This window comes from Ambystoma mexicanum, chromosome 6p (genome assembly GCF_040938575.1).
Source record: "Ambystoma mexicanum isolate Mex_15411 chromosome 6p, UKY_AmexF1_1, whole genome shotgun sequence".
NCBI classification, from domain to species: domain Eukaryota; kingdom Metazoa; phylum Chordata; class Amphibia; order Caudata; family Ambystomatidae; genus Ambystoma; species Ambystoma mexicanum.
This window is the reverse complement of record NC_090935.1, coordinates 1,224,318,241-1,224,345,517: the sequence shown is the minus strand read 5'-3', so window position 1 is coordinate 1,224,345,517 and position 27,277 is coordinate 1,224,318,241.

The window sequence follows — 27,277 nt, the reverse complement described above, 5'->3', positions numbered from 1 at the left end:
ATTTTGGATTATGGAGAGGGTTTGGGGATAATTGTCTGGGATATGGTGAGGAGGGACAAGTACATGTGGGGCAATGGTACGAGGTTTTTGGTTTGAAATGATTTTCTACAAAAGTTTTTAAATTATTAAAATTAGCCAACAATACATCAATTTTTTCTTCTATATTGTGAAGACTGTTATCCATAACAGGGTTTTCTGAAGTTTTTTTCTATTTTGGTATGCTCTGTACAAAAAAATAATATATATGTTAAATGTATATAAAAACATAATAAATAAATGGTTTATATTATAAAGTGTTTACCATTAGTTTCACTATCTTGTGACATTTCTTCATGTGGGAAATTGTCCTCTAGCCATTCCAGAGTACTAGACATTTCTGTGAGAAAAAAAAAAAAGATAATATATTTTTTAATCTAATACAGAAAGTTTATAAATATTTGAGTAAAATGAAGTGCACTTACTATTTCTGGTAAGATAAATCCTATGTATTCAGTGGGTCTGGTCTTGTTCTCAGTTCTGTTGTGTCTGTGAGGTAATTATGTTGGAAGCCAATTTATCTTCTTGTGGTATATTCCATTTCAGAACATATTGTATTTAAATGAATGGTTAGTGTGTTACATATATGGGTTACATTTCTTATGTATTATTATATATAATGTGTTTGTGTGCTGCTTTTTGAATTTGTTAAATGTTCCTATATTATGATATAACAATCAAACATACCCCACCCCCCCCACACAGTTTTTAGGTAGTGGTACTGTTCTCCGAACATGTCCGCGAACATTAAATAAGTTCGCGGACATCAAGTTCATAAGAAGAGATCTAGTCAGTTCCATATGACATGTATATAAAGTCAAAGTCATTATTGTTAAGTTGTGCTACTAAAAAACTATGAAATTCAGTGAAAAAACTTTGTTAAAGGGACGTTATGGTTAAGTTGCGCTACTAAAAACCTATGAAATTCAGTGAAAAAACTTTGTTAAAGGGACGTTATGGTTCCAAGTAAAACCGAAAAAACCCTTGAAATTCGCCAGTTATGGTAAGCTAAGCAACTATAACTCGCGCCACCACCGTGCACTGCTGAGACTAACACCCAGGACATCAAAGATGACATCACAAATGTCATTGATGACATCACTGATGACATCACATGTGTATGTACTTCTCATGAAATATGTGTAGAAGGGATTCTTATTATGTTGCGAAAAAAGTGTCAAGAATCATTGCAAGAAATATACCCTAATAAGTGCATTGAACGATGCATTGATATAAATAGCATCCTATTATGGGGTTCTATCTAGTATACTAAGCTACTCATACAGAAACATAACATTGTGTGCAGCGTACAAGATGAAGGTATGATATTCGTAATGTTAATATGTTGAATAATGAAATGATAATTGTTTTCTTAATAGATTTTTGTGTACTGTGAAATATGTAATAAGTAGCTAATAAAACCCATGTATTACATAATTGCATTACTATAGACAAAACACAAAGACACAAGAACACATACCAATATGGGTATATACAGGGAAAGTGAAGTTAGCAAAAAAGCACAAGTAGTAGCAGAAACAATTCATAACTTAACTGATTAGATTCATGCAAATAAATGATTGCTCTGTTTCAAAGCTGCTATTTACCCTATGTATATGTATCACTTGATGTGATTGGACCCTAAGGAAAGTAGTGTGAGTACAATGTATACAAATATGACCATATACAGGGAAAGTACAGCCATAAAAAAAAACAACAGAACTATCAGAAAGTGCTCATAAGTCTAGTGATTATCTTTATGCACAAAAAGGATTGCTGTCTTTCAAGCTTGTGTTTTCCCATATGTATATGTTTCATATGATGTGACTGTACTCTGAGGGAATTACTGTAAGAACATACTAGAAGGATATGTCTACAAATAAAATAAAATTCTTAGTTTCTGACTGTTACTGAAGAAACCCAAGTGGCCTAGGTATGTCAGCAAAAGAAAAAATAGTGAGCCAGACATGTGATGTCATCAGTGATGTCATCAATGACATTTGTGATGTCATCTTTGATGTCCTGGGTGTTAGTCTTAGCAGTGCACGGTGGTGGCGCGAGTTATGGTTGCTTAGCTTACCATAACTGGCGAATTTCAAGGGTTTTTCGCTTTTACTTGGAACCATAACGTCCCTTTAACCAAGTTTTTTCACTGAATTTCATAGGTTTTTAGTAGCGCAACTTAACCATAACGTCCCTTTAACAAAGTTTTTTTCACTGAATATATATATATATACTTCTTCCGATAATCCAAAGTTACCTGCATTCTTGATTTAAACATCCAGAGATTTCACTTGAGTGTGACACAAACAATGTCCGAAAAGAGTTTGGCTTTTTCAAAACCTCCAAATGACTGATACAAAAATATAAGATTCCCTGGGTCATACATGGCAGTGATTGATGACAACTTGCTTATTCAGCTTGTTGGAGAGAGTGAAGAGGCTGCAAGTTATCATTGATGGAACGATGCTGCAAGGCATTTGCCAAGGGATTGCCTTGTAAAGTATGTTATGAAATCTGGAGACATTCTACTCGGAAAACGAATTGAGGAATGTGAATCATTGAAACCGATATGTGACTATCATCAACATAGTTCTGTAATGTAGAGGACATCTGTGCTAAGTGTACAGTTCTCATTGTTTACAACATTATCAAAGGGTGAATATAAAAGAAGCCTGTGAGCATTTCCCCTTTATGTCTTGTCCTCTATTACAAACGACAGGTTTGACAACATTGCTCTTACGAGTAAATTGAAGTAACTCATAACAAAATCAAATTATTGTAAAATGTTCCGAACAATAAGCCTCTTTGGTCGAGTAGGAGCTCTTACAGCACAATGTATTGGTTTACCTGTACACCATGAGTTCCAGGGTAGTCAGGAGGCAGCTCTTTCAAACATCTCTCCTGGAGCACTCTTTAGAGCAGTGATCATACAGGTTTGGTGTACACAGATTGTTTGTGACTTAATGTTTTGGAGTGTGGTTTTAAGTATGTCCAACAGGTCATTCACGCTGTATGTGTGAGGGTGATATGCTCTTGAATAAGAGACTCCAACAGGAATTTCTTGAAGGAGCCTGAAATCTATTTAAAATGTTTACATTACTTGGTTTAGCAGTATAGATTGTGAAAAGGATACTACGTTGACCCATCCAGCCCATAAGTATTGTTGGAAGAGTAGAGGGGCAGGGTTGGACTGGGCCATACAATTTTCTCGGGCAGCAATGAAAATGTGGCCCTCCATTCCAAATGTCAATTCATTCCTTTTGTGACACTATTTGAATCATACGCAAAGGGGAGTTGTTTGATAAGATGTCAAGCAAATTGTGCATTTTAAAGACTATTTATTCAGCAAAACTGGTCAAAACTACTACCGCATAGTGCATTAGCTCATCAAACTGACCCACACTTGCCAAAAACGTGGCCCACTTTGACCCAAAAGAACTGGCCCATACTAGCATTTTGCATTTTTGGTTCGGACATGGGCCTATTGCCCTATAAGCCGGTCCGAGCCTGTAGTCGGGAGATTATAAAATGTATCGACACTTCAGAGGCTGCAAATGAAATAGAATGTATTTGTGTGAGAGTGAAAGGGAAATTGCATGCAAGGACTTTGAAAAGGATGCCTAGCACTTTGCGGGGCAACATATTGTTTATATTAATGGTATGTCTATCACTTCTTTCATGGGCATGAATGTGGTGTATTATGATGTGTTTGCTGGAGGTATGTTAATTGAAGTATGTGCAAGTATTGATGATTCCAAAAAGCTTGTCAATTATTTCCTCATTTCAATCTCTTAGGCTGCAATATATAAACAAGATGGCTGACTCCATGATAAAGCTCACTCAAAATCAAGGAGTTCTGCGATAGGCAGTAATGGGTGGGATTAGCCACAGGGATTAGGTTGGATAGGGACAGGGAATGGTTGGTATTCCTACTGTGTATCCCTCCTCAAATGTCATCCCAATTGGAAAAGCATTACAGACCCACTTTCAAAGCCCATATTTGAAGCTGTTATGTTAATGACAATAGTTTTGACTTTTAAAGTAGCACTTTCAGTACCACCTAATAGCCCAAACTAATGAGGAAACGAGGCAAGGCATGCCATCCTCATTTGAGGGGGAAGACAGGATACTCCCCTTGTTCGGAAAACAGGTAATTTCATTCATGTTTTGCCCTGGTCAGGACACGCTAAAGGAACTTCGATGGTGATGGTTTATATTGTATTGTGAGACTACACATAGAGGTTTCTAGTTGAGTCTGGGTTATGCCTTGATTTCATTCTAACACATTTGTGAGCATTATTCTTCGTACAAAGTCTGTATGGCTATTGAAGCAGACCAAGTTGAGTCTGGGTTTAATTCCTTGATTTCATTCTACTTCTTCTTCTTCTTGTTAGGGTGCCTCCAGAAACCCAAAGCCGGTGATTTCCATCTATTTAGATAATGTTTGCCAAAATAAGTACCAATCAGTCAACCATCCCAACTAGATCTCATCCCACTTCACTGTCTCCTGCACAAACTGAAGCAGAAACCTACACTGATCATCCACCACCCCTCTTTTCCACCTGAACAGATCAGATAATCCCTGTCCAACCACCCCACTGCCACTCATCCTGACTCTGAGCGATTCCTGCTGCACATGAAACCTCACACAATCCACCCACCATATTATGAGACACTGTCTCCGGGCAACTGCTGTTGCAACTCTACCCATCATACACTTCCATCCCGCCAACCCCGCATGACCCACCCTAGGGCGATTCAAAATAGTTTCCTCACTTCGTGCCATCTCTACTCCCCCCTCAAATGCCCAAACCTGCACCTCTCTACACACTGGATACAACTGCAGCCCCTTTGAACTCATATCCCACCGATCCTGCCACATATCCTTAATTTTGCCACGCATCATCACCTGGACCTCAGCCATACTCAATGGGACTTCCACATCCACCTTCCCCCTAAATGTGGCCCCATACGCAGCCCGATCCACCATTCTAATTAAAACATTTGTGAGCATTATTCCTTGTACAAAGGCTGTGCGGCTATTGAAGCAGATGGTTATACAGCAAAGCCAAACATTATTTCAAGATGGAGTAACTGCTATCATTTGACATGAGGTCCAGTCAAGCAAACTATAATTGCTCTGGGAAAGCATCCTTCCACATTCAAAGCGTCTCTGTATGGAATTGTCGCCTGCCGCCCATCTGTATGGAGCCTGACCAGTTGGGTTCCAGAATGGCCATGAAGACCCATTGCCATACCTTTCCTGTAGGTGTTTGGTCACTGCTAGGTCTCCTCCAACGCTCTCGGCACATCCTCTCCTCTGACTCTGCTTTTGTCCCCCTCCACCCTACCCACACTGCAGTCTGATGCCCTCATTGGTCACCTGGGCATCTGCGCTTAACTTAAACCAGAATATACCATGGAAAAAAACTGGTATTTACATTTCTTCACCCTGTCATTTGTTTTACACTGCCCTGGGTAAGACCAGTTTTCAACACTCTTTACTAATGTAGGTTTGCGTAATGTGCACACTATATTTGTAGTTACTGTGCACATCTCATTCATTTGTGAATCATCTGTGCTCTAGACAAAAAGGAATATTGCAAATTGTTCTAGACATGCGTTTGTCTGACACCTACAAAATTCTCTGTGATTGGGCAAAATGGCATGACTTGAAGAGCAGAGAAGGAGAACACATTGGGGAGTCGATGAATGTATGTATTATAATGCAGTGCCTGCTATTGTATTCTACTACATGAACAGTATTGATAACAATACTAAATAATACAAATAATGAAAATCATTTTAATCAGATGGGGATTCTTATTCTGTGCTGGAAATATTTCTTTTTCCCACATTTATCTAATTCTCTTCTACAGCAGAAATGTTGAGCCTGGCCATGCTTGTGATCTGAAATGACTGTTGAGGGGCACGCACCTTTCACAAATCACCAATATAAACAGACAGGAGTGTTCCCCATATGTGTCTTTGGCGTGTGCCATACATGTTCATATCTTCCATCTGTAAGGGCATTATTATTTCCAATGTCTTTTGGTCATTGTTGATGCCTAGTTTATACTCGAATGCTACATCAAGTTAAAAACAGTCTCTGAAAGTCTGCATTTAACCTCATTCTAATGTCTAATGCCAACAGTCCGTCTGGTGTTAAGCATGTACCAGGCTGCTTAGCTACTTGCTGTGGTCCAGCAGGTTTCCCAGGGTGCAATTAAAGTCCATGCAGGGAGCATGCTACCGTGCCTGGCTGCATCGTCAGCACCCCTTTTTCTAGTATGGTATCACACTAATACTGCCTTTAATTTACATTTTAATTCGACACGTATGCTGTAGAATTGCTTGCCGTGATGATTCCTGCAATTTCTTAGACCGGGCACTGGGCAAAATACCCAGATCCGTATGCACGCATCCAATCAGCGCGGACTTATCCCTGAGATGCTGCCGATAGAGGATTAATTACAGACGCGCTGCAATGCCCCGTGTCACATCTTGAAATGGGTTAATAGGGAGGCAGCATCGCTGCTTATCGTCTCCGCTTCCGGATTAAATGTCAAATTGCTTGTTCTGTGGCCTTTACATAATAACCCTGGCTGCTTTATTAATGGTAATCTCTTTTTAAGGATATCAGAGTCGAACCTTTTTTGAAAGAACATTACTCATTGCCAGGTAGTCACCGGATGAAACAAACACGATGCGGCTTTTCACACGCATTTTTAATGAAGATGAGTCAAACATGTCCTAGGGTTAGAAATCCCCAACTTCACCTGCAAAACATCAACATTTAGTTTTATATGCATCCAAGATAAAGCGTATTCTTCTCCACTGTGTATATAAAGAACCAATCAGAACTCCTGACCTGGTTTCTTTCGCTGGGACTTCCAATGGAAACTCTGACTGTGTGTTGCTTTCTGTCTATTGGCTTTTGATAACAAGAGTCATAACTGGCAACTGTTCAATGAGTGCGTGGTAGTTCCCGTCATTCTAATGAGCACATGCTGTGCCCGTCCACACAGTGTGGAGCGCAGCCATCTTCTCTGAGGTCCCATCGGATGTTCAGGAGTGGGTGTGGGATCAGATCCGCCAAAGGGAGGAAAGATAGAAAAGAGAGGATCCTGCTTGTGTGCCATCATTCTTGCTTCAACATATCATTGCAGATATACCTATGACATCATTGCCTATGCTTTGGTAGGAACCTAAACCCCACACTTTTCTGAAAGAGGACTTTCCAAATGCCCCAGTTAAGTCATGTCTTCAAGCTAGGTCTGCTTTCTAGACTTGCACCTTCCTTTTCAGTGCCTCCAAAGTTGGATTTTGCACAACTCACAGCCCCCAGTAGCCATAGTTTCTGGCACTTGTCTGTCTTATGTTAGGCCCGTGCCTGACTTGGAACGCTCAGCTTTTTATCCAGTGCTAATCAGGACCTGACATTAATTAAATGCATTCTCTCTCTCACCTTTGACCTGGAAATCCTGCACATACATGCGATACTAAAACATGTGTGCCTCTCACAGTCTGAGGGACCCAACGTGTGTCTCCTTTTAGCAAGTCCTTTCTCTGCATCCCCTGGAGCATGCAATGTAAGCCGAGCACTGCCCTCTCTTGCACGGCCTCTTTCTCATATCCTTTGAACACCATTCATCCCTGTTCGTGACCAAATCTGACTTCCGTTGCCATGAAATCTCACAACCTTTATCTCCCTTGTCTAGTATCCTCGCTATATGAAACAGACCGCAACAAGACTTTCCATTCAGGGCATTTCATATATTAAATATCAAACAAAGGCTTCCCTGGCACAAGGTTCTGAGTTTCCACATTTTAGATAGCATTCACAAGGCACCTGTGCACGGACTTGAGTGATCCGGTATTTTATCTAGTGTCCTAACTCATCTTGCTGTGAAGGTGTGCCTAATTGGAAGCACACATCTGGGGCGCAGCCTGGCCGGAAATCATTGCCAGTCTTCAAGGAGAGTACCCCAAATGTAACCCCTCAGTGAACAGAAGGACCCCAGAAACATCTGCTTGCCAGAGAGCCACGGGTCCCTGGCTGGAGAAAATGCAACACATGAGCCAAGAGTAGGAGGACCAAATGACCCCAACCCATCAGACATGGGGCGAATGGTGGCATCCTCCATTGCTTTACTTTTACTTTACTTTAAAAAAGTGTATAGCGCTGCCACTGACACAGAGGTTTAAGGGCGCTAAACAGACAAGACATAACAGAAAAACAAGTAACATAAAAGGAAATCTCAGCGATAAAAACACAGAGGGAATTCTCATTAGTTAAACAAGAAAGTCTTCAGTCTCTTCTTGAAAAGTGTAATGGAGGTCTCTTCTCTTAAGGCCAGTGGTAGTCCATTCCATAATGCTGGTGCAGCAGAGTAGAAAGCTCCATTTTCTACCTGAGTCCGCTTACATGTCAGATTTTTGAGTTGAAAGCAATTATTGGATCTTAAATTGTGAATACTGGTTTTAAGTACCAATTAATCTTTGAGATAGGTTGGTGCCGTATTTTTCATGCATTTGTGTGTGATTACCATAAGCCGAAAGCAAATTCTTTCATTAAACCAGAGCAAGTGTAGGTCCCTTCTAGAATCCGATATGTGGTCCCTTTTCCTACGGTCCACGATAACTCTAACTGCATTATTTTGCATCACCTGAAGCCTACTAACCTCACACTTAGGTGGACCGATCAATAGGCTGCTGAAATACTCAATTCTTGATCCTATTAAAGCATGTGCCAAGGTCTCCCGACTTACTTTGGAGAGAAAAGACCATGCATGAAATTGAAGCTTAATATAGTATGCAGCTGAGGCTACCAGATTGCTAACCTGAGCTTTCATGTTTAGGTTGCAGTAAAGGAAAACCCCAAGAGTTTTTACCTTCTTTTTTATCTCTATGGTACAACCGTCAATCTGAAGTTGGGCATACTGTTTTACCAGCCTACGTGTTTTGGCATCCGTTCCCACTAGCATCAGTTCAGTCTTGCTAGTATTGAGAGCAAGGCCATTAGTACACATGCAGTATGGGATTAAGCTATAGATCCTATTAATGTTGGCTTTGTCATCTACAAAACGCATGTCATCAGCGTAATTGGTGAACTCAATGCCATTCTTATCTAGGAAATCCAAGAAAGGTAATGTAAAAATATTGTAAAACATAGGAGAAAGACAGGCCCCTTGAACAACTCCTTGGGCCAGCTCTTTAGGATTAGCGTCTGCCAATATACTACTTACCTCCATTGAAGTTCACACAAAAAGGATTTAACCCATTATGCCGCTGAGGGGGCAAGACCTGTTACCTCCTCCTACCTGATGACCAAAACTGTATGCAGGTCCAGAAGCATCTGCATGCTGGTATCTCCCTGATCCATATGCTGGAGAACTCTGGACTTTAAGTCCAGCAAAGCTGCTCTGTGCCGTGATTTTCTCTGAATCCGGATTGCCGCTGATTCAAAATGTTAAAGGATCTCAAATGAGAGAGCATTTGCAAATACGCGACCCTATCCAGAATCTTCAAAAGAAAGGGAGAATTTGAGATGGGTCGATAGTTCAACGGGTCACTAGGTGGTAAACCTGTTTTTTTCAGTAAAGCTGCTATCCAGGAGTTTTTAATACATGAGGGCACACAGCGGTCCCTGAATGAGGTGTTCACAAACCTACAAAGTGTGGTGATCAGACCGAAAGAACAGGCTTTAATAGCAAGAGCAGGACATACGTCCCCTTTACAACTCGAGGGCTTAGGTTTCTCAATAATCACTGGCAATTCGACTTCACTTATGGGTTTGAAGGTAAATCGCTCTTCAGCTTTCCATTCCTTGTGACTCGAATTTGTGTTATTAAGATCTTTATGAGTGATGGTATTATTTGATAGATCAATCCCATCTTTAATTTGCTTCAGTTTGGAGTCCATGGCCTCTTGTACTGAATTTCACCAATTGACATCTCTAATGATCACATCAGCATTATTATGTTTAGTAGTTTCCTGATCTTTAAAAACTTTAAAATGTTCCCTGGGTTGCGACTGTGCCTTGGCTATACGGTCATTTAAATAGGATTTCTCAGCTGTTCCTCAAGGAAGAAAACATTTAATTTGCTTGTAATCTTTTTCTAGGACTGGGAGGAACTTCTAGAACACTGCTTTGCATCCATCGCTTGGCCTGGATTGTTTGGTTTGTTTCTGGTCTTTGTCAAAACTGAATATTTCTTTGATTGAACCATTTTTAGAGGATCCCCTTCCATAAGATTACATCTGACCCCTTCCTGCTGATAATTGGAGATACTATTCCTGACATCGTTTTCTATAGAGCTTTGACACCATCCTGGCAAATTCTTTTTTCTATGTACTTCATCCCTTAAATGATATTGTTGTTTCCGAGTCTCAGTTTTGGAAGCACAGTGTCACAGTCATTTTCTGAGGGGTGAAGAACATGGTTTGAGAAGGAGTGAGGTATTATGGCTAGGTATAAAGAAGCAACATTTTGATATTGAGAGGGGTTTTAAATATGGTTACATTTGATTTAAATATATAAGGACAATGTTTGATGCTCTTGAGATAATTGGTTTGGTTTGAAAGCTCAGTCTTTGCAGTGTTTCTCTATTCATCAACATACCATTACTAGCACCTATATTTGGTATTGCATGCGGCTCTGTGGGATGTTTTTTACCCATGCATCCAAGCCCTATCATAAAATTGTGCAGTACTGGCATGGAAAACATCATGATGGCCAGAACTCCCCAGAGAGTGCACAGGGAAAACATGAAGAATAGGCTGCCACCCATTTTTGCCTATGTTGTGAGCACAGGAGGGCACTGCCTTAAACCACCATTGGGCTACACACACAGTAGCCTGAAACCATTGGGAATGGCAATGCTGATTGCCAAAAAGCAACTCAGAACTGTGGGGAATTCATTTTCTTAATCCCAAAAATGGTTGCAATACCGGTACTCACCACTATCAGAAAGCCGGCGTTTTAAAACCACCAGACTTTTGTGTAAAACTGAACAGAGGAACCCAAACCAGACTAAGGAAATACTTGCTAAGAGGTGGATACAATGTAAAACTATATTCTGAAATGACTTGAAGGAAGTAATTATTTAATGTATATGTAAAAATTGTCAGTTTGATTTGAATGTAGAACACTGGGAACAAAAAGTGACTTTTAGCTGAAACCTTTCTTAATGAAACTGGATTCTGCCTGACAACTACCCCCGACAGGAGTTGAAACTGGATCAACAGCTGTGTTCCCAGGCCTGGCTGCATTCTGCTGCCCCACAAAAAGGAGGTCACATGGTCCTGTTTATTGAAAGGGGAGTGGCAGCTGGGGACTGCTGGAACCTGAACAATGGGCCTTCTTTGGCTCAGGCAAATGTTATATTGGGGGGCCGTAAAGTGGCTTCCTCTTGGGGGAAACTGGGAGGGGCAGTGCCTCTGCTAGCAGCGGAGCTTGGGGGAAGTGGATAAACCAGTTATTGCACCCTGTGATGAGGGAAGGCACACCCCTTTTTGACCAGAGCATAATTTTAAAAAGATAGATAACGCATAGTGCGGACTGGTCAAAATTATATAATTAATATCATTGTTCTTGTGATTTTTCTGTGCACGTTTTAAGAGGTGTTAGGACCCTGTGGTGTATTATGGGGGTTGCTAGCGGAAAATAGGGTCTCACTCCAAATGTATGCATGTTAAAAATCTGGCACTTTATCATCTGAAACCCATCTCCCTGGTGCACATTTGTGTAAAATCTGGAAAGGTTTAGAAGTTGTTATCTGGATGAAAAGGGGAGAATTCTGTCATCAGTGGACACGACAGGGATCGGATGGTTTGGTGCTACAGAAAATATGTAAACTTGACCTATAATATGAGAAAAATGGTACATAGATAAATATGTATTTGGATCAGAAATAGATTTGTGTGCAATGTGACAATGGGAGGTTCCTCTGACCATAAAACCTACAGCATCACTCTGACACTCCATTTCTTCCCCCCAATCAAGGGAGAGAGGAAAGCTTGGCCAATGATAAGTGAGAGGGGCAGGCTTAGCTAGGCCCAGGCACACACCCATTTTCGAAACACATAAAAAGGGCCACAGAAACCCAGGTAGAGGACATTCAATTCCATTTTCTGTGGGACGCTCTGCCGGGAGACTCCAGACTTCACATCCATCAATCTTCAAAGACCAGAACTTTACTTCAGAACTTAAAGCAAGGGCCTAAACCCACAAACTGAGAACTCTTCTCATGAGGCCTCAGCATCCTTAAAGTCATTTGCAAACTATTCCACAGCCGGGCGAGCTGTCTGAATTCTTTTGCCAAGAACAATTGCCAGAGACCAGACCAGAGATCCAGAGAACCACAGGCCGCTGTATCCAGAGAGCAGATGCAGACCGCTATGAGCAGAACCGGTGCCTGATTGACCCGCCATATCCAGAGAGGCTAGACCAGCAGAGCAGAGCTGACCCAGACGCTGTGAGCAGAACTGCCCAGTCCAGTCCAGTTGACCAGATCCGTGACGAGGCCCATTAATTTCAAAATTAGGAGTGAGTATCCGCCAGAACTGTGCAGAACCCAATCTCTTAGTTAAAATAATCTAATCCAAACTATTTTAACCTAATTAGAACAGCCTCCTAGAAATCGTGTCATCTGTCAATTTTAAAGCTGCACAACTGTCCCCTGTCAATTCTGCAGCTGCAAGCTGTCACCTGTCATTTTGAATTTTACTTTAAATCCGAAAATCTACCTTTATTAAATCATCTGTATCTCCGGAACCGTTTGTGCTAGGAAACTTAGAATCTAGGCTTTCCAACGAACCTAGAACCTATACTTTTTCCGTAATCGCGAGACACGCACTCGTGAAATTTACTGCGATTTGGCCCGATTTCTTCATCTGTAGAAATCAGCAGCTTTTTGCTTCTCTTTGCTAAAATTCGTTTGCAATCTGCTAATCATTCATAGAGTATTGTTAAAGTGAGCCTGAACTAATATAAAGTAGCCATCACCTACCCTGAACCTCTAGAGGTCATTAAAAGCAATTTTAGCACCTTTTCACTTCCTTGCAAACCACATTAAAGTAATTTGCCTGTGTTTAAAACTCATCCCTGTTTTCCCTAAGCTTGCTGGGAGAACTGGAACTGTGTATTGCATTATAAAGTGTGATTTGTTGGGATTCTTGAAGACTGTGTGCTCTCCTTCCATTTCTTGTATTGCATAGGGGGGGGAGTGAATTGTCAAAAGAAAAAGTGATCATATTACCTTTTGCTAAAATCATAACAAGTTATTTCTGTACTGCATTTTATTCCACCTTGCATTTCCATGAACCATATAAAGCATTCTTTCCCACCTTATTCTTCTGTTCCTATTCATAAGTTACCTCTTGCTGACTACTGCTCATATTCACAAGTGTAATATCCATTATCAATTTATTTATAGAAGTGTGATATATATATATATATATATTGTTTAAATTTTAAATAAACCTTTTAATTTGCAAAACAAACCTACTTCTTGGCTCAGTGGGGTCAGGGGGATTCTAAGAGGGGGGTGTTATACAAGGGTTGTCATCCAGAGTACTGAACTGGATATACAAATACATCAATAAGGGTTTTCCTCAGCATCCCAGACTAGGCATTGACTTAACTGTAGTGTTGATTGAATATCGCTTACAGGTGCCTTGTAAGGAAAATAAAGAAGATCATGCAACGCTTGCAAATTCAGCAGCTCAGTCTCCGCAACTTGAAACAGCTTTGCATCTTGACCTCTTTATCATGTGAAGAACTCTTCAAAGCTTCCTTACTTCTTTTACTGGCACAGATTGAGCACATTTAGACTTCAGAAATAAAACGATGTGAAAAGTTATCAAATAAACAATTATGCAAATTGCATGACAGTGATAAAGACTGTAGTCCTGGTTAAGTTCTAAGACACTTTTTGAATGGCTTATAACTGTGGTGACGTTTGAGAAATCTTCACTTTCTAAACCAAATATGACCTTGAATTTGCCATTTTTTCCTCATTTTTCTGCTGCTTTGATAAGGGTGGATTCAAAATGTGGTGTTCCAAAACAAAAGGTTTTCTGTCGCCTACACCCCAACAAACTGGAGGGATTGGTGACAAATATGCACGGGGAGAGGCTGTCTGCCACAGGCCGTAGTTAGTGGCCCCTTTGGGAGTTCTGTGGCCAATGGCCCTGGCTGCAGCAGATCCATTTTGATCCCACTTCTGATCTTACTAGGCAACATAAGGAGCATAACATGGGCCAGATTCTCAAAAACGAATGCAAGTGTGAAAAGTGCAGAGGAGGCGATTGTTGATTTCCTTTAGTTTTAGAAATGCACAGGTCACCTTATTCTCAAAGATGATCTAATCGTTTCTTGGGGGTTATGTGGTAATGCAACGATGAGCTTGCCAGCCTCCTTGCCTCCATAGCATGCTTCCCGTGGTGGCTGGGAGCACATTTCTGAGTAACAGGTCCCCAAGTGGCCCTTAAAAGACCCGTCACAGTGGAATATAAACAAAAAAAAGAGGAAAGGTGTTTCTCTACTTGTTTGGGGGACAGGAATGCAAGTGTGACACCAGTGGCTTAAACTGCTGCTGTCACACTTAAAAAAAAAAATCATGACAGGCTCCGAAATGGCCATGTCATGCTTTGGGCATCCCCCACTGCCTGTGCGCAACATGCAGGGAGGAATACCCTTCATTTTAGAGCATTTCATTAAAACGCAGAGAAACGCTCCCCTCTTTGGGGAAATTCATAAGGGCTGTGGAAAGGGCATCTGCACGTGCACATTCAAATACTCTTTGAAAAGAGACGTTTTTACAATCTAGCCCAATATGCCTATACGACATATAAGAATGTTTTTCTGAATGGATAAACACACACGTTTCTTACGAAGATGACTTCTGGTCCCACTGGCCCTTTTCTGGTGAGATCCATTAAGTGTTTTTAGAAAAAAAAGCAACATTGAGTTAAAGATATTTTGAGTAAACAATCCAGTCATCAAACCTGCAGGCGGTTATTGAACCCTGCCTGCAGATCGATTCATGGGCATGGGGGGCATTAAAAGGAAATGTCACTCTTCTATTGAAACAGATCCATTCAGATTATTTAGAGATGGACGGAAAATCTTCCAGTCAGTTGTTATCTTGGTCCATAGACCTTTACAGCCCTCTCATGTATGTTCCCACCCTTAGCACTGCTGGTAAGTGCCAGAGAGGAATAGACTCTGCCTCACTTGAATGATTAACAATGGTACATTCAGCAATTTGATTAATTGGGCACATCTGTTCTTTTTAAGGTGTTTGGGCATGGCCAAAGGTTTTAACTGACCACTATGTCTACTAGGCACAACTTAACCAATTACACTAGTTAATCGCGCTCACCCCTAGGTTAACAAATCAACACACATTATTGTGCAGTTGTAAAGTGTCCAGTAGTTTAAATTTATTATGATCCAATTCTCTTTCAAATACAGCCAACAGGTGTTTCGACACAAGGTCTTTCTCAAGGCGTTGATACCAAATTCATTTTGCCCATGTGCCATGAATAATTCATCAATCAGCATCACTAGTTACGCTGTCTGTGAGTAGAGGTATTCGTTTCTAACCGAAGTCCACTGTTGCTCTGTTGACATGAGTTGACTCTTTTTAAATATATATTCCTGATTATCGAATTGATGTCCGGTAACCAATTAATTATTCACGGCACATGGGCAATATGAATTTGATATCAACGCCTTGAGAAAGACCTCATGTCGAAACACGTGTTGGCTGTATTTAAAAGAGAATTGGAACACAATACATCCATCCTACTGGACACATTACAACTGCACAAGAATATTTGTTGCTTTGTTAACCTATGGATGAGCGCGACTAACCAGGGTGTTAAGTTGTATTCTTTATTTGAGGTTAAGGGTAGAACCTCATCATATTAGTTACGCAGCACACTATACATTATATTACCTAGGCTGAAGCGCACCTAGAAGCGGCTATACCCAGATATTTTACTCTACTAGGCACATTCCGTTTTTTTGTGTGGTGACTATGGCATGGGTGAAGGCCATGCCCAGGGCATTGTGGTTATTTCAGGGTATGTATTTACAAAATAAATCATATAAACATCTTTATATACAATTATAGTTAAGGTCCTATTACAGAAACCCTAGAAATTCACTGAAAAACTTTACATGAATGCACATTATCATTGTGGTGTTGAGTCACACCTCTGGCACTTTGTCCATTGGACATGGTCAGAGGCAATGCCTAGTGGAGACATTGGGATTCTTTGTGGTGCTGGGTGCAGGCCATGCCCGGGAGTCGCATTTGGTTGAGCGGGATGGTCTGCAGTCATGTTTTAGGCAAAGTGTCCAGTAGGCCTCACCAAAAGACATGTCCTGCATGCAGATTATGTCAGATTGAGGTGCTACTGAGCATGGCAGGGTAAATCGGGGGTCTTTCAGTTGCCTAGGGCAATGATGAAGGCACGGAAGAAGAAAATCATCCACTGGGCATGATTACAGACAAGGCCTACTCGGCTCCTTCAGTCCCTTTAAAGTGCATGAAGCATTGCCAAAGGCCTGCCCCAGCACATTGCCAACTATGTATGAGAACAGGCCAAGTCCAGCAGGCAACATGGGCATGTTGGCGCATATCATTAAATACAACCGTTAAAAAACTACAAATATTGCAAACGTCTGTTATAAAAACATTAGACATTTACTGATTTTTTTCACTGAAATCTAATTTAGCTGAAGGGATGTGATGGTTGTAGCGCAAAACATCAATATCACAGAAATTCACAGGTTACAGTTTCCAAAGCAACCACAACTTAGCCATGCATCTCTCCACAGTTCCAAAGGGTCATGAGGAATGGGATACAACCCAATGGACCATAGAGACTATTTTCAAGAGGCTATTGTCTATGGAAATCCAATCAAAACTGGATATCATGACTAGTGCCTGGTGCTGGTAGAGTAATGGTATTCTTGGTAACCACAACTGTTGACGACTTTCTAGGGGTTTTTAAGTTCTGTACTGCAGTCAGAACATCCCTTCAACTAAAGCGTTTTTAAATGAATATATGCTTATATGGGGATCTGTAAAATAGTGTTATAAGATCATTTTTAGGGAAAATAAAACTTCAGCACCATCTGATGAACCTGCACATGGTTTTTCAATTGAAAATACATCCAATCCAATTGTTCACAGAGATTTGTGAAGTTCTATTGAGTGACCTTCGGTTTGGTCCTCTTGCTCTTGGATTAGCTGCTAGGCCTGACCACTTTAATGGTCACTCCTATTTACTCTGATATTTTTGTCATTATGGCTAAGGCACGGATTTACACCAAGTATTACAGAACCATTTGAGTCCTAACCCTTAGAAATTGAATATATGTTCTGGATCTACATGCAAATGATTAATATGCTGCAATATGTGTTGGCCTTTTTCCTTGTTTTCTTTGTGTCTATATGTTTCTGTATGTAAACAATGGCATTTGCTTTGTCCTGTATATAAAATGTTCTGTGAAATGTAATTTGTACTATTCTGCAATGAAGTAAACATTGATGCTACCAAATTCAAATGGTCTATATGAGAAAATAGACCATATATCAGCAAATTAAATAAAGCTGATGTATGAATTTATTCTTGGCTAAATATTAATTGCAAGGATTGAATCCTCCAACTGACAAGAATGTTTGGGGACATCTAGCTAAATTTCTATGCTACAATTTTTTTGATTTTCTGTAAAATTATAAAGACATACTATGAATAATGTGTTGTCATAAACTTATCCTGTCGTAGGATACCTTCTGTTGTACTATTGAGTGAGGCAAAGTTATCACATGTGGCAAAGCCGAGTAGGTTCAACAACAGGCAGACATGTAAAGTTAGCAGTAAAATCGGATTTATTGTACCCTATTTACAAGGTGGGGGCTAAACGATCAATGGAAGCAACTTAGAGCAATGTCCAACACAAACAACAGGATGACTTCTCAGAATGTTTCAAAAAGGATTTTAGTTTGTTGACTCTGAATCTGGGGTAATAGTATGGTTAAGGTCAATCACAGTGTTGGGATTTAAGAGCACCCAGCACTTCTTCCTGATCTTGTGTCTCCTTATGTTCCAATTTATCTGCCCCATTTCTTGTTGACAAGGTGGGCTTCCTCCTTAATCTCCAGTTGCTTCTGCTCTGGCACACTTACCCCCACAAGGGAATGGGCAGGATCTCAGGAAAGACTGTAAACCGACAAAGCTTCCCCCAGATAATAAGTAGGATGATTTTTCTTGCAGCTTATTTATACTTTTTACCCTGTCCAAGCATGATAGCACTGTTGCCCATAAACCACACCGTAAAAATACTTCCTCAATAATCCACAATGGTCTCATTCCTAAGTGAACATCTCTATGGTTTTTCTAATTGTTATACTCATGCCAATTCTTCTGTGACGTTTGCCACCTGTCTTCAAAATCTATGTCATTCTCCTCTAGACATTGTCCCATCATATCAACTGGATTCATCTCCACTTCCCCCTTGATTATCCTCCTCAAGTTAGCTTGGTACTCAGTTAATGTTCCTCATGTACGACTCTTCATGTTTATCGTCTCACCTTTCCTTCTAATCTACTCTTGGGTGTTCTTTCCAGTAGCCACCCAACTCGTCGTTGTCTTTTCAACACATTTGATGAAACTGCCATTTTGCTGCCTGTTTTCTACTTTTTGGGGGGTATTTAGGGAACATTCAGTAACGATTTTTTGAGGTAGTGGAGGGGTGGGTGAAGAGTGTTGGAGTTTAAGAGGGGATATTGAGGGCTTGCCCCCCATGAAATAATGCCGTTACAACCAGGTGAAAAGGTGGGTCAGGTCTATTCTTTCCCGCATCCTCTTTGTGTCACAAACTTCCCTGCTTACCAAGGCTTCCACCCATCTCCACCTTGCTTATCTGACTGTCTTCCTCCATTGACCTTCTGTCCATTTCCTCACCTTCATGCCTCTTTCATCTCACACCAAACCTGTCATTGATTATGTGTGATACATTTTGATTGGTGGACTAATCTAAACATACTCTCCACATCTACGAAAATCCTGTGCCCAGGATCCTACAGTGCTCTGGGGGCTAAGCTTTTATAGCACTTGTCTCAGAATTTGGAATTTACATGTAGCGTGGACGCCATTGGGCAGTCACCCCTCGGGTAGCGCATCTCAATCAGAAGTCTGCAGTGCTGGTGCTGCCCCTCAGACTTCCTCACTGACACAATTAAATTCCTCAACCCCAGAGAGGCTTGCCTTTTCCTTCTTCTTGTTAACTTCTACCGAATACATGGTATTTCAAAGCTACACATTGGTAACATGTCATATAGCCCCCTCCGATGAGTCGCTAAAAGTGAGAGAATCATTATGGGCCAACATATAGATAGAGTACTCTACTACTGTTCGGGGGATATGATATGATAGGTTATTTATTACTCAATTAATACCCAGAGGTTTCTAAGCACGGACCCAGGGATCCTGTGTCGACTTGCTTCCAAGGCAAGCATGTTGCCCCTAATCTATCCTCCAGAGAAGGGAGGAGTGATATAGCCCAGATGTTCATCACTGGTATAAATCGCCTCTGGCCACCCAGTCACGCTGTGGGAGGTGGCCACCACCCCTCTCAGACTACAGGCCCAAATTCAAATCTGCATCCAGGAATGTGATTGGCTGAAGCCAGGTTCAAAAACGTGTGCCTGCCAGTCATCTCGGATTTCGTTTACGGACTGAAAAAAACATATGAAATGGGCAACTAACAGCCACCTAGGGCATTGAGTGGATAACTGAGGGTGCAAGGTGGCAGAGCTATTCACATTGATGCCTTCCCTAAAAATAAACATATATCCACAATAGTAATTTAAAGATCCGTCACAACGCGTTCGGAAAACCAAAGTTCGGCTTTGTTTACAAAATCTTTAATGATTATATGACACGCAAATTGTCCATTTGCCGAGTTCAAGAGCCAATGGGCCTGATTCACAGAGCGTTTTCTAATGGGATTATGCCATTATAAAATGTTAATTTGAATTAGGGCCAATATTTCCTGATGCTGCTGTGTTGTTCCTCTGGCTGTTATTTTGCTATTCTATTTTCGAGATTTAGACCAAGGAAAGGATATAATTGTAGGCAGCCTGAAGGATTTGTGTAAAGAGATTATCGGAAAGGGGAAAGTGTTGATTTTAGCGCTAATTAAGCAGTTTTTTCTTAGCATTTTGGAAAGAGAAACAACTTTTTTTATTGATCCCTTCACTGCACATCTAGGCAGTTTCCTGAGTATGGACTGGGGGCTTGGTCCACCGGCACTAATTTGTTACTCCAAAATTTGTTTTTAAGGAAGTACTTTCTTTGTGTTTTGCAGGGAAGCATCTGTCAATGACTTCTTGCACAGAAGTCTATATTTTGTTGTTAAACTTTACATTTCAAAGGGCAGTCACGGCATAGTATCTAGTACATGAAACCTGCGGCTGAAGGAGAAGGAGCAGGAAGCAGTAAATGGGGGACAGCAGAAGATCGACTGGTATGTGTTGGCAGATATGTAATCACGTGGAGACCATCAGTGGGGACCTCTGATGGCATGGCTAGTATAGCTCTTTAAAACTCTGGGGATCGTTCCTGTGAGAGAAGGTGATTCATGAGGGCAATCTTGAAGGCAGCCACTGTTGGAATGTCCATAATGTCATGGGATGAGAAGTCCCAGTGACGAGGAGCCAGCAGGATGAACACGTGACAGTGAAAGACAACACGGGTGGATGTGAGTGGTTAGGAAGAGAAGATATTTGGAGCATAGAGTGCAAGAGGGGAACATATGTACCTATAGCTCATAGCCATATGACACCACAGAAAGTTGGTGCACATTTGTTGGGCATATACCAACTGGGGCAAGATGACAATTCACTTCAGTATTTGTGCATTAAGTATTTAGCCTGTAGCATTGGTACAGGTGGCCAACAAACACCAACACTGCCTTTTGATACCGTCTGAAAGAGTTTGTTGTGCTACTATGGCAATTGTTTCAGACCATGAGCAAATTATTTCCTTTTCATACAACAGTGACTAATTAACATGAATGAGCATGATGATTGAGTTGACCGTGGCAAAAGATTTTTGGAGCAAGAATTAGAGTTTGCACACAGCAAAAGCTCACAGAGGGATAACAAGCTGTTTCAATGTGATTTGAGTCAAATGTAGATAAGTGTGGCAGAGGGTGGGTGCTGAATTCTGATGCCATGACAAATTGACTACCGCATGGATGTTATACCTCCTTGACCTCTTAAAGTGGTATGGGCCGAGGGCAGGGCATGTCACAATGGTCTGTTATATCCTCTTCTTCAAAAGAAGATTCCTTCTCTCCTCCCTCTCCTTGCTCCTCACCTTTAATTCTCCACATGGTTTCTGGCTTCTTCTTCCCTTTATGTCCAGGTTTCTCCTTTTTTTTATGTAGATAAGGGCGCCCACGGAAGGACGCCACAGTGTCACCGTATAGGTGAGCTGTGGACAATCCTCTGTGGTGGCCAAAAGAGGAAAAAGCCCGAGGCACAAAAAAGCCAGTGAAGATCACACGGATGGGAGAAAGTAAGTCTTTGGTTCACGAGCAGGCACCGAAGCACACTACCAGGTCGGATCCTGAAGACCGAAGGCAGGTAAGGATTTAGTACTCAGGTGGGCAGAGAAGGACAAGAAGGTAAGAAGAAGCAATCCGAGGGCAGGCGAGGTATTCCGTACACCGGTAAGCAGAACAATGTTAGTGGGCGAAGCAGAAGCAATCTGAAGGCAGGCCAGGAAACTGGTGCACAGGTAAGCAAACAGGAAAGAAAAGACAGAAAGGGCAGCAAGTACGAGAAGGGTGAAGGTAAGAGAAGACTGGGTAGTAAAAGAGGAGTGGGAGGAAAGTCGAGCGGCAGGGAAAAGAATAGCAAGCAGCGGAAGAAAAGACAGGAGGGAGACGAAAAAGCAAAGGGACAAAAGGCAGGTGGATGAGACCGCAAGGCGAACACGGGAGCGCAGGCAACAACAGGAGGACAAACCTAGGTACGTTGCAACGCATCCAAAAACCGGAAGTGGCTGTATTTACAACCGGCGCCGGGCGCGAAGCAAAAAAGAACTAGACCTACACACGACGTTGCGGATAACGTGATGGAACAATCAATGGCGGACCTCTCTTCCAGCAGTTCCATACATGCCATCTCCCCCAGGTCGTGACAGGGCATACCAACATTCAAGAACATTACTCTGGCTCTTAAATGTCACTGGGGTCTATAGAACAAGGTCTGGGGGATTGAACCCCTGATTTATGCTTTTTTAAATCTTCTTTCAGGATCTCAACACAATTGAGACTTTTCAAAGCTTTGAGACGGGTTTCAGATCGTGAGCTGGCTCAACAGGATTGAACAATGCAGTGCAGTTTGGCAAACTTGACACAGGCAGGCCATGTTTGATTCTGCATAGTTCACAGTTTAATAGGGTCTATAGGTGAGGTAAGCAGAAATGCTTCTTTAGCGCTTCACGGCATCAAGCTGGCTTAAAGTGGTAATCAGTGGTCAGCTGTGATGTCTCATTGGTGGTCTTGTTTGTTGCTTGAAAGAGCACAAACCACTTGTTGTAGCTTAAAGTTGTTGAGAGAGCCAAAGGCAGCTTCTTCGCAGTGGCCGTAAGGTGCTTGAAGAGCTCACAATGGCTTGAAGTTGCAGAGGGAGACAAAGGCAGATTTCTTGTGTCCTTGGAGGTCTGGGGGACACTCAACTGGGTCCCTGACGAAAGGGGAGTTTCTCTTCTGCCCTTCCCAACCAGAAAGATTGAAAGGGACTCATGCTGGCCCACTACCTCAGCAGGCAGAGTCCTGGGAATCAATGGACATCATTATGAGTGAGCTGGTCTGGAAATAAAGGTGCCAGTAGCAAGTTACTGGCACCTATTTTGGACCGGCTCACTGAGAGCCTGCCGGTAGGGACACTGAACTACCGGCAGGCCTGACCTTGCAGGAGTTCAGGCCCCTACTGGCAGGTTTTTCATTGAAGTACCAGCACTGCTTCTAACAGTGCCAGTGCTTCAGGGTTCCCATCCCCGTGGAATCCTATAGGACTCTATGTGAATGGTAACTTGCTGTGTCGCCGATGCCTGTGTTATCTCTGTAGCACCGGAATGTCAGCTGGTGGTAACAGTAATACTTGATTGCCGAAAACCCATCGGCTACCGGTGGGGTTTACTGATAACCTCGTAATGAAGCACATTGGCCTCATTATAGATTTGGCGGTGCAAGAAAAGTTCCAGTAAAGTGTCAGTAATTTTGTACCAGCCCTTTTCCTCCCCCACCAAACCACAAGTTTGTTGGTGGAGGTCACTGATTTACAACTGGCAGAGAAATGCCAGTATTACCGGCACCTGTATTACTGGTGCCGATAAAACCTACAATCCCCTCCATGGAGTCCTATGGTACTCCATGGAATGGGGACTTACAGCCCTTTCAGTCACCTGTAATATCCCAGTAACACTGGGATATTAGGCGGCGGAAACTGTTGTTTTTTTTCTGGTACGCCGCCGGACTTACCAGCGGGATACGGGCAAACTTGTAATGACCGCCATTGTCTAAATTAGTAATACCATATGTGATCAAACCAAGTATAGTAATAAATACAAGGAGATTTAAAAAAATGGCTGGTAAAATAAAGAAGCAAATTATAAACGTGAGGAAGACAAGAAAGAGGTATCTTGGAGCAAAGCAAGGTTTTAACGCAAGCTCTGCAAGTCCTATGAGCAGTTGATAGTCAAGAAGAAGATTCTCCCCCAAGACTGGAGGCATCTGCTTCCAACCTGCTTGAAAACATTGACATTGCATTTATATGAAAAGACAATGGTAGATAAATAACTTTTTCTAAAAAAAATCCCCAAGTATAAGACTCCACCGCTATCCACAGACCATGATCTTCTGGCTCGCCCTAACCATGTTCCCTTTCTGCTTAATACAGGACAATGTACCCTTTAGCAACAATAGCTACATAGCCCATCAGGACGGCCTGGCTAAACTAGGGTGCCCCAGACACCACCCCATCCCCTGCCCCACTCCGTTCCTCCCCTCCACACCCCCTTTCCCCTCCACTTACCACCACCCCCTCACCTCCACATCCATCGCCATCCATGGCCTACCCACCAACAGCCACCACAGTCCCACTGCTAAGTCTAACAAAACCAAATCGACCACCAAACCTCTCACCCGCTTTAAGCCGCCCGGACCAACCCCCCTCTCCCTTATTCCCAACATCACAACCCGCAACGAAAGATTAGGCTCCAGACTCCCCACCACAAACTCTAAACCTTACTCCAGACCTTACACCAAAACTAATACAAAGCACATTGCACCAAGCAAACCCACTCCTCCCCCACTAAAAGCCGCCCTTCTCAACGTCAGATCCCTGGCTGCCCACCCCACAGAAATTGCAGACATCATCCTTACCAATGACCTTGACTTCTTAGCCCTAACAGAAACTTGGCTTCATGAGGCGTCCGGACCTTATTTATCGCTAGCCATCCCAGACAAATACACTATCCTCAGAGCGGACAGACCTAACGCCAGAGGTGGAGGCGTAGCAATCATTTCCAAATCCGCTCTTGGCCTCAGACTAACCGACACAGTCGCATTCACTTCCTGCGAGTTACTCACAACCAAACTACAAACCTCCCCCACAGCCACGATAACTATCCACCTCATATACAGACCCCCAGGTCCCCCTGGGACCTTCGAAGAAGACATCACATCCCTCATCACCAAAATTTCCAAACCAACAGCACAATTCATGATCCTCTGAGACTTCAACCTCGGCTACCAAGACCCAAACGACGCACCTGCTGCATCCCTGGCCAATGCCCTAACCGATCACGGTCTCACTCAACTCATTGTACTCCCTACCCACCAAAAAGGCAGAACCCTTGATTGGGTAGCAACCCACAATTGCAACACAACCTGCAAAGACCCCCAACCTCTGGCATGGACCGATCACCACATGATCCCCCTTGAGGTTAACACCAATCAGGTACTGCCCAATAAGCACCCCATGGCACCAGCATACCCCACCAGGAATAAACGCAACATCACTGCTGAAGCCCTACTACCACTGGTCTTACCTACCCTCAATGCCCTCCCAGCTAACGCTGACTTAAACCTGCTGATTGACACCTTCAATGATTCCATGGCCAAAGCAATGGACACCGTTGCCCCCTTGAAAATACGGAAAGCTAAAGCCAAAGCTCATCTGAACTCATGGTACACCCCTGAGCTCAAACTACTTAGAAAAAAGAAAGCTAAGTCTCACCTCACCTGGAAGACTAACCGCACTGCAGTAAACAAATCCAACCTCACTAACTTATCCTCACTTTACAAAAGCGAGATAATCCAGAACAAAAAAGATAATTACAACACCAGGATCACTCAGGCAGGATGCTCCACTAAAGAATTATTCAAAATTCTGAAGGAACTAGAAAACCCTATTAAAGACAAAGGCAATGCCGCTATCCTCCTCCTCCTAGACCTCTCAGCGGCCTTTGACCTGGTCAGCCATGAGGTCCTCTGTAATCACCGTGCCACCGCAGCCCACTTCTCCTCCCCTGCCATCACATGGATACAATCCTTCCTGGCTAACAGAACCATACCAGTCTTTTCCACCACAGCTGCAGCAGACCCCACCCCCATCACATGCGGGGTCCCACAAGGTTCCTGTGTATCCCCCACTTTGTATAACATATTTACAAAGCCTCTATTTGACCAACTGGATCATCTGGGTGTCACCTACACAAACTACGCAGATGACACTCAGATACTCCTCACTATCTCTGGTAATTACCAAGAAGACTCCGCCCGGATCAACAAAATATTCTCCATCATTCAGGCATGGATGGCCTCCCATGGTCTCTGCCTGAATGATGAGAAAACAGAGCTCCTAATTGTTGGCTCCCCCAACACTCTAACTAAACTTGACCCTTGCTATAATAACATCACCATCGATGGTCATCCCATTCCCATAGCCAAAAGCGTAAAAACCCTGGGCTTCTATCTAGATGCCAACTCCAACCTCAGCAAACACACCAATATGATCGCCTCAGCCACTGCCTATACCGGCAAGCTCATTAGGGCCAGCAGACCCTTCCTATCACCCAACAGCTGCCTCACCCTTGCCAGGGCCCTAATACAATCCAAACTGGATTACTGTAACAGCCTGTACCTAGGCGCTAATCAATCGTACTCAATAAATTGCAGGTAATACAAAATAACGCCTTACGCGCAGCCCTCAACATTCCCAGTCAAGAGCATATCTCTGCCACTAGGAGAGCCTGCAAATGGCTTTCCATACGCCAAAAAATTGATCTAAAAATCATCTGCCTCATGTACAAAGCCCTCAATCACCTAGCACCACCTTATCTAGCTAATAAACTCACCCTGAAACCTGCCACCAGACTCACCAGATCCTCCAACACTCTTTGCCTACTAGTGCCCAGGTTCCACCTAAAAAGAGCGGGAGGGGTAAGCTTCACAGTGCTGGCCCCCCAACTCTGGAACTCCCTACCACTTAACATCAAAACTGTCGAATCCTTCCAGATCTTTAGGAAGCAGGTCATCAGATGGCTGCTAAACAAAGAATAACACCACTAACTCTAGAACCGTGCGGATACTGGCTTAGACACTGTATTTATTCTGAAAATTGTATATTGTACGCACTGCATATGCTCTGTTTATTAACCACTGTATATATATGTATATATTATAAACCTGTACGAAGTATGCACACTATAACCATATTCTTAAGCGCCCTTCTACCTCTGGGTTTGGAGCGCCATACAAATAAAATAAACAAACAAACAAACAAATAAATAATCGAGAATAAGTCCAAGGTGGGCTGAACCAAAGAGATCCTTGCTTAGTCCCATGTTTCCCTGAATAAATATTAGAATGGTACAGGAAGCTTTATTTAAAAAAAAATGTTATTATTGTATATCGTTTATTCAAACATTTACAACCATCGTAAAAAACAGACATTGTAAAAAAGGCACGTTATTAAATACAGATACAAAATTCAAAATGGATTCATAAAAGCATTTGAATTATTAATACATTGCTAAAAATGTGCGAGTAGAGGATCTTTTACTGTGTCAAGTGGCTATTCCCCAAGATGTTATAAAAGCTGCCACAACAATACCTTCCGAAGGCAGGACAAGATAC